The 6,000-nt window shown below is 39.1% G+C and overlaps 1 protein-coding gene across 1 annotated transcript in view; it reads left to right on the top strand.

The window, feature by feature from the left end:
* The first annotated feature begins 3,847 nt into the window (after positions 1-3,847).
* Positions 3,848-6,000, top strand: part of LOC149843434 (vesicle transport protein GOT1-like) — a 32,472-nt gene continuing 30,319 nt past the window's right edge. The window contains exon 1 of the mRNA XM_090001830.1: positions 3,848-3,973. The gene's annotated coding sequence lies outside the window, so the exon portion shown is untranslated. The remainder of the gene's footprint in view (positions 3,974-6,000) is intronic.

Raw genomic sequence — 6,000 nt, 5'->3', positions numbered from 1 at the left:
GAAACATATGGGAAGCCGTAGAAGTAAAAGTGGAAGTACATTTATTATCATATAACATAATAAACAAGGGGAGAGCTAGTTAAAAAATAGACTAAATCTACTAGGCAATGCAAAAAAAAGCAAATTGAGAAGCGAGTGAGAAGCATGTTTCCTATTAGGTAGGAAGTATTCTTCCATTACCACCAAGGTGGTATCCCATGCGGTAAGCGGGATTCTGTGTCAAGCTGAAGGCCCAGGATCGAATCCCTCTGCCACATGGGGCGGCTGTTGTTCTGGTAAGGGTCCACCTAACCCCAGCTTGCCTTTCAAAAAAAAAAAGTATGCTTCCATTAATAAGAAGGGAGTTTCACAAAGTTTTCCCATGCTTCTTGGTAGGATAGCAAACTGCTCGGATTTAGGACGGGGCTTTTGCGAAATTTGGCTGTTCCTGAACCGATCTGATCCGACTCTCCAATATACTTTAGGATCCGAAATCTGAACCCTTTGCATCCCTACTTCTTGGGAAGAGTGATTCCCACTTTAAGAAGGCACTTAGGCAATCCACTACCATTATTAATTTTTTAAGACAAGGTGTTAGGCAAGCCCCTACCAGTTATACAACTATTCCATTGGGTTTTGAACCCGCAATGTCCCAACACTACTAAGGTGATGTGCACTAGCTGCTCCTACCAGACAAGCCGAGCACCCGTTGGTCAATCCAATCCCATTATACGCAAAGCATACTCAATTGGCTAAATCAGGTCCAGATTCATTATTAGCTTCTCTCATCCCACTCCAAATCTGAGCCTGAATCCGAATAGGTTGGATTGGGTAATGCTTAGATTCGAACTGAGTCTGACCCATTTACATCCGTAGGTACTATGTTTACTCTTCCAAAAAAAAAAAAGAGCTAGAAATATCCTTGAACTTGAAAAAAATATTTTATATCCAAATTTTGTGAAATTTGGTGGCTCCAGAAAATATCAGATGAATTTTCAATGTTCAGGAAGCCTTTCAGAAAAAGATCCAAATCCAATTCTGAAGATTCTTCAATGTTCTCTCCCAAGTGGTATTGCTCCAAAATCTGTGTATGTGAGTGCATATGTATATGTGTGTCATTTAAACTGGTTTGATATACATGGGAACACGCTTAACCCAAGATTGTGTATCATCTTTTGAAAATAAAGTCCAGTTATGGATCCATATCGAGACTTGGATCTCATATTAGGATCTCATATTTGGATATGGTCTCAATATTTCTGACATGGATTTGATGCAAACAGATAAGCTCTCTTCTAGGTTTTATGTGAGATATGGGCCTGGTTAGACCTGAATTTATCACAAATCGAGTACTTGTTCTTACCGAATTCTGGGGCCAGATCGAACCGGCCTTTTATGCTTCAAACCCAATTCGGATATCTTGCAAACCTGCAGTTACAAATGGTTCTTATTTGGTCGGATCTCCATTCTGAATGCAATACTTTATTTTCTAAATACGGATCCTTAACTTAAGATCAGAATATGTATCTGGATCGGACTGAGGCGCTTTATTTATAAACATGAATCCTTAAATTAAGAACGGAATGTGCATTTGGATAGGATTCAGAATCTACCGAATTGGATTATTTTAGATTTGGATTAGTGTCAAATCAGTATCTTTATCGGGTCTAATTTTTGATTTAGACCAAAATACGATCTGATTCCACCTTTTACATGTAAAATGCATATTTTCAGTCCTTTTTCCCCCGGATCCAGTATTAGCATGTCTATTGTGAATCTGCTTTCAACACGGCCTCATCAGATTGCACTCTGATCTGGACTAAGATTAGGATCTATTGCACATAATTTGGATTTGGACTAAGATTAGGATCCAGTATTAGCATGTCTATTGGACTAAGATTAGGATCTATTGCACATAATCTCTGCTAACCAAGACATTGTTGGCAATTAATCTTCTAGCTGATAGGTGAGCAGTTAGAGCATGTCACCTTGTCTTGGGACGTTGCAAGTTCGAAACCCAAATGGTATGGTTGTATAACTGGTAGGGGTATGCCTAACCCCAGTTTTCTCTGTCGAAAAAAAAAAAACTGTCGTGTCCAGATGTAAGTGTTTTTTCGCTGTAGGGATCAAAATAATCGATTATCTTATCTTGGTAACAACCATTAAGCCTTCAAGCCCCAAGGAGTTTGGTGCAGTGGAGGGGGCCTTGGCCAGTAGATGGGTGGTCAGGGTTCCATTCCCATGAGTGTCAAAACCTATTTATAAGGGCAAGAGATAAACTCTTGTTCGGCCAAAGCCGGGCGACTTTCTGGGAGCAAGAGATGCACCATGGGTTTACACCGTCTGAAAAGCGACTGTAAGTATGGCATGCCGAGTCAGCGCGACTAGGTCTCTGATCCTGAAGGCGGTTTCTCCATCCTTCATGGAAAAAAACCCATTAAACCTTCACATGTCTTCCTGTTCATCTTACTATGGTGTTTTTTTCTGGATTGATAAGTTGGGGTTAGGCAGATCCCTACCAGAATTATAAAAGGTAAGGTGTTATTTTCATAAATCTAATGTTGAAGTAAAACGGTTCGGTGGTTTGTCCTTTGAAAGACGGCTAAGTCTGAGGATTCCTAAGTAGACTAGCTGTTTGGGAATGTAATTACATTCCTTAGGAAACCAAACACATTGGATTCTTTCAAACAACCTGTTGAGATCAATTGGGTGGTTGTTGTTTGGTTGAAAATTGGCAGCAAGAATTCTCTAACACCACTTAGAATATTGGCAACCATTTTATTGCTATCAGTTGTTAAATGCGATGAGGCGAAGCGAGACGTTGAGCCTGCGCTTCGCCTCTGAGGCGTACGCCTCTCACAACATGAGACTCTCAAGTATCCGTGGTATTATCTAAAATATCGTAAAAATATGTGGCATCACACTCAACGCCTCGCACTAGTGTCATTATTATGGCGAACATGGCTGCTTCTAACCCAGAAATCCCAGATTTGGGTTAGAAACTTTTTATATTTACTTTAAGCGCATCACAGCAACGCCTCAGTACCTTGAGCGTGCGCCTCGCCTCTAAGGCGTACGCTTCAGGTACTGAGGCGTACGCCTCTCACAACACTGGCTATCACCCCCACAGCTCAATTTTTTTTTTTTTGGATTTATTATTCGAAGAAACCACATCTAGGATCAAAGACCTGGTCATGCTGGCTCGGCCTACCATACCTATGGTCATCACTCATAGAAGCATAAAACTCCAAAGCTAGGACCCTCACTCCCAGGAGCCTAAGCTGGGCAGCAGCTTGTGCAGAGCGTGGCGCTAGCAGGAATTGAACCTTGACTGCCCCCTAACCCCACTAGGCCAACCACTTGGGGCTACTCCACAGCTCCACTTGCTTATGAAACTTGGTGGGGATGATGAGTTATTAGCCTTCCTTAATGGGGATGTCAACCACATGAGTTTGGGTTGGATACTGACCAACCCAAACCCGTTTGATCGAGTTTGGTATGAAATTCTGCATCCCATTATAGATTTGGGTCTGATTCAGTTTTAAATAGAAAAATCTGTTCGTGTTCGGAGTCGGGTTATGGGTTAAAGATAGACAAGCCCAAACACCTCATAGTCTCCATTGGCACAAATTAGCAGCCTAAGAGATCCACATCTGCGAAACCTATATGGAGATGGAAAATCCTCAACCGAATCAGAATCTGAATATTAATTGGATTTGGTTTGTTTTACTGAATCCGTCTAATTACAGTTGAATTTGGGTCGGATATCAGATCTGATCCGTTGACATGTAGACAAACCGGGTTAAACGGATTCGGTCTGGTCAGATATCCGACCTGAACGTGATGGATGGGTTTTCATTTGGGTCACCCCATCATTGTTCTTGAACAGTTAATCTCCTGAGTTCCCAACTCTTCTCGTTTTATTTGGAATTTAAGAAACCGGTGGAAATCAGGATTCCTTCAACCGCGGAAGCCATAATTCCTTCAGCAGCAGGTTGGAATCTCTCTCTCTCTCTAGATCTATATATTGAGATATGGGTGATACCAATTTCTTAGTTTTGTTCCCTATTTTTATTCAATTGTTGATTTGGGGTTGTTTGATTCATGGACCATTGAAGACGATTGTGTTATATGTGGAAGTTTCATGATTTATTTTGATTGTTTTATGACAGAAGGAAATGTATGTAAGGTTTTGTTATATCATAACTGATGCTTTGATTTCACAATCTTTAGATGAGCTTTTTATTCATTGGCTTGTTTTTTTGTTTATTTGCAACTAACCAAGGGTCCAGATTCAATATAGTACGATCTGACATTAAGATAACCTTTATTGTCGTCCAAGAATTGTACCTCATCCAGTTATTTGTCAGCTTGATTTTTATTTTCTTCTTTCTATGGTCATTTGTGAAGATTGGTTTCTTATTAGATTCTTCGTTTTCTTCCCTTTCAATTTTCTTATGCAAATTTTTAATTCTCTTCTTTGGTTTAATTTTTTTTTGTTTTGTTTCTCCAATGCCGGTCCAGTTTTATTCTCTTGTTTCTTTTGTAACTTCTGAATCACATCTGTTTGGGTTTTCTTTTTTTTTCTCCTACCTTTGTTTCGTTTTAATTTTTCTTTGTGCCTAACATGTTGCATCATAAGGATTTAAACCTCAACATCATTCAGCCATCACATTCACTCTTGCTCTTTTTTCTCTTCTATTTGTGCTATGCTTTTGCTTCCTTTGTAGTTTGATCGTTTATTTTTCTGGTTGTTCCTACCTAGGTGTAAAGCAGATAAAAGTGTGCCTTCTTTTTTCTGTTTTTGCAGCTGCTCTAATTTGGAATTTTTTTGTTCTTTTTTTCAAACATGGTATTACTTTGCTTTATAATTTTTAATTAATATTTTATTATCTGTTTTTTTTTCGATCCTTGCTATTTTCTTTTATATGTTGAAATGATCAGGATCTCATCTCACTTTATGAATATGCTAGTTTCTTATCTTGCCTCAGTTCCATAAGTTGGCTACTTGGCTATCAAAAAATAAGAAAATAAATAAACAGCATGACCTTGGAGATTACTTCACAGGTTAATATGTTAAAAATGTCTGGTAGATACTATGATGTGCTCCACTGGTTCTTGATTTTTTCTCAAATTTCATGCCATAATTGTGCACATGATGGTTGGTGCCAGTTTGCTGGTTCTTGTGAAGCCAATGCCAAAATTGTTTTGGTAAAAGGAAGGATGTTGAATGGTCCGCTTGGGAGCAATATTGATCTAGTTATCTATAGTGAGGTTATCCATAGTTTTTGAGGGGGGTACATTCCTATGCATATGATTCAAGTTGTTTTGTAATATATCTTTAGGAGTAGTTGGATTATTTTTAGCAGCATTTTCAGCACTTTTAAATCTATGTAACACAGACTCTTCTAACAGGTCACCGCACCCGCGTCGCACCTGCACTCATGCGGGTGCCACACTTGGACACAGCTTCCTTTGTGTCAGGTGAAGTTAACCATCTTGAGGTCCATTTCTGTCCAAAAGTAGATTCAGTTAACCCTAACCAGGTCCAGTTTTCTCTCTCTCTCTCTCTATATATATATACACACACACACATACAAGTAGTGTTTTTTTTTTAAGTGTCGCACCCGCACCCACACCTATGTGACATAGTTTTAAATAGATGGACTCTGATTTCTCCATGTCTATGGGAATTTTGTTATTGCTTTTTCCATTCTCTCAAATTTAAACAACCTTTGGACATTTTTCTGTTTATCTGTGTCAATTGTGATCATTGTTGTTTTCTTTTTTATGCTTGTTCTTCAGTACATTTCGGTACATCTCAAGGCCTATCCTTTGCCTCAAATAACTCCTTCCTTGCATCACTTTTTTCCTTTTAAATCCTTGTCCATAATTGAAATCATTCACTGTTTCTTGGATAGAAACCTGGATATTGGATGAGGGGAAGCAACCATTCAGAGTCAACACCAACCCTGTCTTTCAGTCTCTAGGTTGCTGCAAAGTGGTAGTTTGTAGTTACTT

Source organism: Nuphar pumila, chromosome 3, assembly GCF_984573655.1.
Source record: "Nuphar pumila chromosome 3, dmNupPumi1.hap1.1, whole genome shotgun sequence".
Classification (NCBI taxonomy): Eukaryota; Viridiplantae; Streptophyta; class Magnoliopsida; order Nymphaeales; family Nymphaeaceae; genus Nuphar; species Nuphar pumila.
This window is presented reverse-complemented; position numbering and strand designations above follow the sequence as displayed.